This window comes from Strix uralensis, chromosome 23 (assembly GCF_047716275.1).
Source record: "Strix uralensis isolate ZFMK-TIS-50842 chromosome 23, bStrUra1, whole genome shotgun sequence".
Lineage (NCBI taxonomy): Eukaryota > Metazoa > Chordata > Aves > Strigiformes > Strigidae > Strix > Strix uralensis.
The window spans coordinates 2,444,650-2,454,883 of record NC_133994.1 but is presented as its reverse complement, the minus strand read 5'-3'; positions in this window follow the sequence as shown (position 1 = coordinate 2,454,883).

Genomic DNA, 10,234 nt, shown 5'->3' with positions numbered 1-10,234 from the left:
TGTTCCTGATGTCAATGAAATGCTACATTACAGAAATACACCTTGGGTTTGTTTTTTTTTTCCTAAGTGCATTTTTGGTCGTAATTAGTTTCTTCCCAAGGAAGTTCAACCCCTCCTGCTCTCTTCTGAATCATTCTTACTGTTTTATATAATGTTTAAGTGCAGAGTGGAATGAAAACAGCAGAAGCATGACTTTACAATGCCTTTTCTTTACTAAGTTGTTGCTTTTTCCATGATCCTGGGTCAGGTCCTTGACACATCTTAACTCCCCTTTCTACCTCTCCTTTCAGCCTAAAACAGAGCTCTTTCAATTTACACCTGATGTAATTCTTATCTGGCCTCAGAAGCATTGGAATTTTAAATGTGACTCTTGGATGATGCACTTACATAGGCAAGGGAAGATGGTAGGCAAGTCTGAAATATTCTGCTCAGCACTTTGAACAGTATCACCACAACAGTACTACACCCTTTAGAAAGGCCATAGTGCCTTACTCTTCTTTGTCACACTTGCATAAATCAGAAATAATCTTTCATTTAAAATCAGTAGATTAACTACTGCTGTGAAAGGAGAATCTAACTTATTGTATCCTGCTGGTTTCTCTAGCTATTAGTTTATGACATTGCCTGTCAGGGTCAGTATCTACTGCTAAGAGTGAAATTATTGACTAAACCTAGCTGAAGAAATACTTGCAGCAAGTTCCTGTGGAGTGTAAATCATAAGAAAATAATCCATGATTTTGGAATTAAAGTTATTAAAGAGCAGAGAACAAAGCATTGACCTAGTCTCTCTAGCGTGCAGTGGCTGGTTATTTAGAGTAATTAGCAAGAAAGTGGCTGCAGATATTATAAAGGCAATGTCTAATCTAATTACTTCAGCAGTAATAGTTTGTAATTGTGCACCTGACATAACTCCTTACACTGAAGCCAACTGAGCAATCACATGGGGTTATTGGACAAAATTAGTTGCTTCTCCATCTGGGAGACAGTCATAGGCTGCACGCCCTGCTGACTTCTTCAAAAGGTTTATTCAATTAATTTTTTCTGTAGTTTGACTGCAGATCTTCAAGGTGCGCAGCTCATTTGTGATTGATCAAAGTAAAAGGTGGCAGCAATCTTTTCCTCAAAAAAACCTCAAACAAAGCCAGAATGCTAGACTATCACAGTGTTGTAGACAGAAGCATAAATAAAGGGGAAAAAAAAACAAATCTCAAAACCTTGCAGGCAGTCAGAAGTGTGCACTGTGAGCACACATATGGCAGTTGTGTCCATTCCAGCACAAGGTGACTCAGCGGGGAGAGCAGGTGTTTCAGCTACTGTTACTGCACCAGCATGAGTAGCACAAGACAAAACACCTCCATCATGAAGAGTGGGATTTTCTTAAATCTGTTTCCAGAGCCAGAAATAGAAAAGTCAGATGCCATTCAAACTCTTTTAAGGAGAAACTTCAGTACAGGAATAGGGTGTAATGATTGGAGTTTTACATAAATTTAAATCTTCTGTACTTTTGCATGTGCTTTACTTTTTTTTTTTTCCATTTAAAATCATCATACTCAAAAATAATCAGACATTAGTACTTTAGACATACTAACATCTAAAGATAGTGACCTATTCAACTCTAATTTCACGATGCCCTTAATAAACAGAAATAAACTAAATTTGATGACAGTTGAATGCTGACTTTGGATGGATTGTATTAGTGTCAAGGAGACAGGGAAAAAAAAAAAAAGCATGTGACAGATCAGAAGGCACTTTTTCTGTGCTGTACCTGAAAGCATTTGTGTTCCTTTCAGCAATTTAGAGCACTGCTCTATGGACTGGGGTGTCTGTGAGAAAAAGAGTGGGATATGTGTTAATGTAATCATTCTAAATGCGAAGTGTTAATAAAATGTAGATATACAGAAATTGGAGCTTCTATAAATGGACAAAATAGACATTCCAACTATTGAACTGGAAGATCAAATGCATTAGAAGGAAAATCAAAATAACCTCAGAGATTTCATTCCATAATTAAATCCTGCCTATTCGGTGCCCAAGGGCTTGCAAAACTCTACTTTGGCCTTGACAACAGAAGAGAAAGTACCATTCTGTATTCATGAGTGCTTTCTGTGGGGCACTTATGCAGACTACTCTATTTATGTTAAAAAATAGCTGTTGCTGCCTCAAGAGGTTGACAAGAATCAGAAAGCACAAGATGAAGAGCAGCAAGATGCTGCATGATTTATTGAAAGTACTGCTGGCAGTGACAGCGCTATTAAGAGGTTAATATGAAGAAATGTCTGTCCTGATTCTGGGTGAGAATAAAAGCATTTATCCAAGTTAAAGTAAAAGCTCTCACATCAGTTCTTAACCAGTTTGCTAATCCAATAGATAATGTAGCGAAACCAATTTAACTCAATGAGGCTTCTACTGTTGGTACAACAAAACACTTAAAACGATTGCTCTGATTTTAAATACTGAGTCATTAACCTAAGAAAGCACTTCACATTATGAGGAAAACGGCACCCCTGCATATTTGTCTGTGGAGCAGAATAGATAACAAAATGCTTATTGAAAGCTTCTGAGAATATTTTCCTTTAAAAAAAATCTGAAGCAACTCCCTCATGCCCTCTTTATTATAGCAGCTTAAAACACTTGCAATGGTTGAAAGCTTGTTTGATGTTATGATAATACTGCGTGCAATATATGTTACAAACACATATAGCTATTTCTTCTTCATGAAAACTGAATAAAAATTTAGCAATGAACCTGTCTATTTGGATGGATTTGGTAGCTGAAATGAGAAAGGCACTGTCTCTTTCTGCCTTTATAGCTTGTAAGTTAAATGAAATGAGTTTGAGGATCTAAGCCCATCATTACATAATTCATTAGGGATCTGTTCTCTCCTTATACCAGCTTTATGTCACAGCTATTCCTTTTACTAAGTCCTGCACAGTAAAAACAGATCTGAGAAGACAGTCAAGCCTAGGCTGTCAGAAAACATAGCACCAACAGAACTAGTCAGATATTATTGGGAATTCACTGTTCCGCAAAAAGATTGGTCCAAAAAAAGAAATCCAAATATCCCACATGTCTGAGGTATCTGAAAACTCTAGATTCACTCTGGATCACTCCAGATTTAGGACCAGCCAATGCATAGGAGTAATTCCACTGAACGAAGGATCCCTCTAGTCCAGTGTCCAATCTCCACCTTTTGGTCTGTCATGGAGCTGCTGAGTACGTGCACTTACTCAGCACTTAGGAGCATTGTTCTTCGTGTTCTCAAGTGGGGCAAAGACAGACAATATGACAACCCAAAGTAAAGTGCTTTTATACTTGTAGGTCTCATCTATACAAAAAGTTGTACTGTTTTAACCAAATTAGTTTCACAAGCTCCTTTTGTCACTACTGCCATTTCAGCTCACACAGAAAAGAGCACGCAAACTAATGGTAGAACTTCTTTGTGTAGACAAAGCCTGTGAAATTTCCATGAGTGGATTTACCCAAAATATTTTAACTTATCTTTTCAGAACTGTTTAAATGCTTAATTGGAATACTTTAAGATAGTAAGGAGAAACGTACTCAGAAAGATAAAGAACATTTGAAATAGGTAACAAATATTTTTCAGGCCTCGAAACTAAGTTGTTCAACAATAATTAACCCTACAACTACTCCAGATTTCACCTGACAGGAAGAAGATTTCTGATAGCATCCTACAGATGCACTAAGGGACAGGGGATATAAACTGACTGGACATTCTTTATTTCCTGATTGCTTTTAAACAGTTTTTATATTCCTGTAGCAACCATAAAATATTAACCAATGGCAAATAATTATCTTCTGGTTAAGGTAATAAGATTCCTCATATGGTTTGTGCTCCTTGGAACCTTCAATAACAAAATATTGCCTTCTATGCCTCCTTTGCATTAGGATGCAGTATTTTATTGAATAGGAAGTTAACTCTGCGGTTACATTCCATAATTTGTTGGCTCAGTTTACTTTATTGCAAATAGATGGGGGGGTGCAATGGGGTTTTTTCAGCTGCTTGATAAAAGAAGAAATAAAGGTAAGGAAACCCAGTCTTTCAAGACCGGAGAGTCACAAGCTCAGATGTTCATGTTCACATCTTCAGCGGAAAGCCTGGCACTTAAAGCGCCAGTGGGATCAGGCTCCTACCAAGTAACTAATAGTACATAATACAATTATTATTACAAAAGGTCCCAACTAATATTACAGTTCCTAGCTTACTAGGATTTTAAAGATATGTTTGAGACATAATACGTGTCCCAGTAACTTTAAAAACTCGACTGGCAAAGGAGTAGCAGAAATAAATTGTATATTCCTGGTGTGTAAGTAAAGAGGAGACACTGTAGCAAGTTGGTCAGAGAGAGTTGAATCCGGAGTAGCTTTGGAAATTTAACAGCTATGAAAGGAATCCAACCTCTGGAAATGTATCCCTTTCTTTAACTCTTGCAATACTTCTATTTCGCTTGATACTCAGTCATCTTTCCCTTTTTTTTTTTTTTTTTTTTTCCCACTTGAAAAGTATTTCACACTACAGAAAAAAGAGTGAATTTTTTTTCTCTTTGGCACTAGAACATATTAGGCAAAACTAATATAATCTCATCACACAGGTATGAAAAACAGTGAGACTAAAAGTCTCAGTTTACAAACCTCTGTATCTTCCAATGGGTATTACATAAAAGGCAAGAAACTCAACTCTGTGATCATTTCATATGTTAACCACCACGCTCCCACACAAACACACTCTTTCTCCCCCCCCCAGTTCATTCTCTTGCACCACATACTGGTAACCCCATAGAGAGAAAAAGATAGTTTAAGGCATTCCTCAAATTCCCCACACTCTTAAACAGACTCTTCTGAAGATCATAATTTTGTCCCAGACACCTTTACCATAGTCACTGGGTAGCACAAGTTACTAACAAATACAGATTTGCATCAGTTGCTTATTGGGTGAGTAATCTGAACAAGAGCAGCACTGGGAATTCCCTGTGCTAGCACAAATATCACAAAGCTCTCCATTTTCATGCACTGGGTTACCAGATGGGGTAAGGAGGACATTTTTCTTTACATAGTAATAAATAATTGGCCAGCTTTAGGGGGTAAGTATGTGGAACAGTCATAGCTGGAAGTAGCCAAATAATATATAGGCTATTCAGCTATTTCAGTATTACAATTACTACAGTTTTAAGACTAAATACTGAGTGATGAAATACAGAGTAATCTGTAAAACATCTGGTGTAATAGTCCATCCAGACTGTTCTTCCTTTATTGCTAGATTTCTTTCAGAGTCAGACAAACACAAAAGATCTATTTCTGTACGTCTTAAACTTACCATGTAATTATAGATATATTTAAGATTATCCTACCCTCATCTTTCCAGGTTGCGTGTGCAACTTCTATATATACAAGCTCATATGGGCTATATATATATAAAAGACAGGAGGATTCTAGATATTGTTTATAAACTATAGTGCATATAGTATTTTAAAATTGAACCTGTACTTTATAAAGAAGAAACATTTAATGTGTCAGCCGTGATTATTTCCCCATTGCCTACAATGGTGTTTCTGTGCATACTTATTGAAGATCCATCAGGCACGTCTTGGATTTGGAGTATTTTGAGCTAAGGGTGCCTGTCTTTCAATCACATTGAATGCTGGCTTGACCAATAATAAGAATTTAGGACAGCACAATTAGGTCTGGCCCAGGGAAAGCAATAAAAAGAGGATTCTTGAGGAACCAAGGTGAAAACTTGATCCTCAGTGTTAAGTCTTTTTGTTTAAATTTTTCACCATTTTCTTCCATCCTCTGAATTGACAATTGCATGTCTTTGATGGTAGAAGCATCCATTTTCTTTCTTCCATAGTTTCTTTCACAGTTATCTTTCAGAAGAGGGATTGTTGCTTTCTAAAGGATTAGGAACAGGTCATGCAGCAAGAAGAAAGGAGCCCCTATGATTTACAGTGTATTGTGTGCTGGTGAACACATACAAAAGGAAAGCGGGCAAAAATTGTGTTTCTACAGAGCTAGGTTGTTTAAATATCCTGAAAAAATAAATAGAGAAGCATAAGGGTTTGCTTTTATAAACATATGTAGCTTGGGCTACCCATAGAATTCTTTATCCTGCTGGCTAATGTGGTGTCAACAAAAGTGAGTTAGCTTCTGGGTGCTTCTATCTTATATAAGAAAGGGAGGTGTTGACTTAAAATAGTCTTGAAACATTATTCATTTTGTCTATTTTAACATGGGCTAGAAAAACACTAATATTCAATCCAGCAAAAAAATCTGCAAAGAATTACCATGGTGATTTCTGATGTTATGTAGGATATATGCTTTACCCCAGTTTATGTTCAAATATATTAATGCTTTGCCTTATAGTTTTTATCCAAACTTAGTGTCATTTGGCCCAAATTCTTTCCCCCCTGGATTCAGTGATTTCACTGCCACTGACTTCAATAGAAACAATAGCTTGTCTCTTGCTGGGAAATAAAAAGATTAAGTCAGCTGAAGAGCAGCCTGCACATCTGCACTCATTGCTGGTTTGATCTGCTGAAGAGGACATTCTATGGGGATACATTTTCATTCTAGAGCGACACAGAACTGGTTACTCACATTTCACATATATTTGAAGATAGTAGCCCTCTCTCGCTATTTATCTGCTCTTTAGTTCATAGTCTCTAATCCCTACTAAAGCTTTAAAACCTTGGGAAGTTGTCAGGTCCTAATATAGCTGAAGATCTTAAGTCACTAATTCAAGTAATAACAGGATATCTGTCATCTTCTACTGAGGTAAACCTAGTACTGATTGCCCTTTTTTTCCAACAATTGTCTTTGAGAACTAATTGTCATAATGACGTCTTAAATGAAGCGTTTAGGGGGGAGAAAAGGAGAAGAATTTTCTATGGTCAACCTTGTCAGAAACATATAAGTACTTTGTGGATAGAGCAGTCAAAAAAAAAAAAAATTTCAGCAAAGAAAAGGTAGGAAAAACTACAAGTCCTGCCACCTGGTCATCAAGTTTAAAAAGTTACCACTCTGTATCCTTCTGTCTAAATCTGTAAGAATAACTTAGTACAGAATCTGTTCGGTGAGGCACCCTTATAGTGCAATGATTCTTCAACAACCTTCAGTAGGAACTCATTCCCAATAGTTCTAGTCATTTAAGCAATGAAGGTCCTAGCTGAGCCACTTGCTAATTAATTACATAACTTTATGTGTTCACTGAACTATCAAAATTAAAAGAGAGAGCTTTTCCTCCCTCTTTCTTATGCTAGTGGAAAGGGGATGTAAATATCAATATAGCAGCAATAGCTTCCAAGCTACAAGGACAGAGTCTTCATCTCCGCTGAATTCCTCACTTGTGAAATAAAACGAACCATAACAAATACGTATCCTTTGATCTTTGTTTCTAAAGAGATATATTTCTTCCAAAGGAAAGCCTTTTGTAAGCCAGAGATAGTGCTCTGGAGAGGAGACAGATCAACTGGCAGTGACAGTGAGCCAAGAGCCTCCTAGCTACGACTGGTAATTCGTGTAATGCTTTCAGTCCAACAGTGCCTTTGCCTCCCACCCACGTCTTAACCAGCAGACCTGGAGCGTTTCTCTCCGTGATCTGCAATGCTCCTACTCCTGGAATGAGCGCTAAGCAATAGCACCTTAAACACTAAACTCAGTAGTCCTCACTGGGTTAAAGAGCAGAGCTTTTTCCCGGTAGGATGTGGGATAAGTGATAACGGTTATCGGACAGATTTTCTAAACTAATGTATAATTAAGTCTTAAAGGTGAAGACAAAGCACTTCAACATGAAAATCTCAAAACGAGCCATCTATGAGCGTGCCTGTTTTAGCCAAACACTGATCACCTGATGGTACATTGGCAAAACTAACTCTGAACTAATGTGAGACACTCTAGCAGATTTTTACATGTATCATTAAGTTTCCTTGAAAAATTCCCTTTTATTGCCGTACAGTTCCTTAGTGAGTGTTAGCATCCCTTTCAGTCAAGATCCTTTGGTTCCTCCAACCTTGGGATTCAAGAGTATCAGTCAAAAACAATTTTGTGATCTGAGCTACACAAAAAATAAACCTTGCTCGTCAATACACCTTTTCTGTGATGATTCTCAATGACTTTTTATGTGATGTTTCAGACCATTTTTCATCTGATTTTATAACCCCTTCTCCATTAAATGAATATTTTAATATTGTAAATATTCCAATGCCAATGTTGCACAAGTGCTTCATAACTATTTAAAGAGTTGCCCCACCTGTGACTTGACTTGTTTTAACCAGAAGTACTGTTCCCAAGAATAAGCCACCATATTTTTTTACCAACCCAACTCCATGAACTTCATATGCTGAAATACAAAACGTGGCTTACTGCATTCTACTAAGCAAAAACATACTTTTTAATGGCTATAAATTGGCTAAGCTTTCTTTTATTCAACCAAACCACCCAGCACCATCTTTAAATCTCTCTCCCATTGTTTGTAGCCTGGATTCACAGACTCACTTTTTTTGGATCTGTACTTATATTTACAATACCAACTTGTACAAGTGGAAGCACATAGTATGAATGGGTAAGCATTAGGATACTCCTTTTTTTCTTTCTTTCTGCAGCAGCTGTCGCTGGCAGAATAACAATAGGTTAATATAAAGCACAAGCACTCAAACAGATCTGTACATCAAAATGTGAAAAAAGAACTGCTGAGATTATTTGCAAAGGGAGGTTGGAGCTATTTGGAAAAGTTAAAATGCTTTTCCATTAGACCAATGCATCTATCAGTAGATCAGAAAGAGGCAAATGCACAGCAGAAACAATAGGTACAAGAGTTAAAATATAATAAAATTCAATACACACAATCAATTTCAGATGCAGTAGCTACCTTCCCAAACCAGGCATTACTTACAGATTTTAAGCAGGATGAGTGAAGATGACAAGATAAAATTTGTTTCTGTCTCTTGGTTATGCTGAAGTTCAGCTTGAAGAGAAAATGGTGTTCTCTGACCTAAAAACTAACAGAAAATAATTGTACATTGTTAGTTTCCTCTCCTGGTTTTGTAGCTATTTGTGCCTAAATACTAGTTACAAGTACTACACCTGTGATATCATTTTTTTTTTTATGGTATTCACCAAGCTAGATAACTTTTCAATCCAGAAATATTCTCATTTCCTCCTGGCTGTAGTGTATAGAACTATATTTGACAATTAGTTGTTTCTTTTGAGTGGTACATATAGAAAAACGCTCTGATTGATTTTGGAATATTATTCCTTTCACTGAAAAGGATAAAAGACACTACTTTTTTCATGTGAAGCCTGGAATAAATTATTTTGGTTTCATTCTGTGGATTCAGTGAGGTATTTAGGTGCTTCAGTTTTTTAGGCATGCAAGACAAATTATTTTCTGAATAATGGCCCAAGACAGCAAGGAATGTATATCCCTACAACAGAGTTTTCCTATGCAGCCACTGCCTGTTTCTTTCAAGACACCAAGTGAAAAAGGAGATAAGGAAGCTTACTACATTCTTGTTAGAGGCACTAAAACAGTTGTACTGCATAGTCTAACAGTTTCCAAACCCATTATGTAGCAAATGTTTTTTAAAATTTTAAAAAGATAAATACAGCTAGAAAAACCTTGTACTGGAGTGAAATTAATAAACATTAATACAAATATCTGATGCCTGAAGCAGTACTTTAGGTTTATGCTATCATTAACCCCAATTAATTTTTTCCTCTTTAAACTAATTTTTAAAGAACAGTTCTCAACAGCCTGTAGCATTAAAATAAAGAACTAGCACTTACAAGCATTGTATATACAACTGTATTTCCCAGAGAGTTGCCTAGGAATATCTTGCCATCTGCTGGAAATGCGCAGATACACATGCTTAAATAAATACTGGCTTCAAAGTTACTGTCAGAGACAACAGTACAATGAAATAATGAAGGGAGAATTAAGTTTGGAAACCAACACTCTGGATGTTCATAACTTTTAGTCAAAAAGATAATTCAATAACGAGGTAGCATCACTCTACTAGGCTGCAGCAGCCAAAATACCAACATTAGGTCCCTTAGCAGACCAGTGTTCTCCACAGCCGCTAGAAATTTGTGGCAGAACTGGACGCTGAGGTTGAATGGAGCATTACATGTGTGAATCCAGATGATCACCATGGCCATATCTATATAAAACAGGAGTAGATCCACTGTAGCTGAGGTGATGGGATAATAACACAAGCTAAAC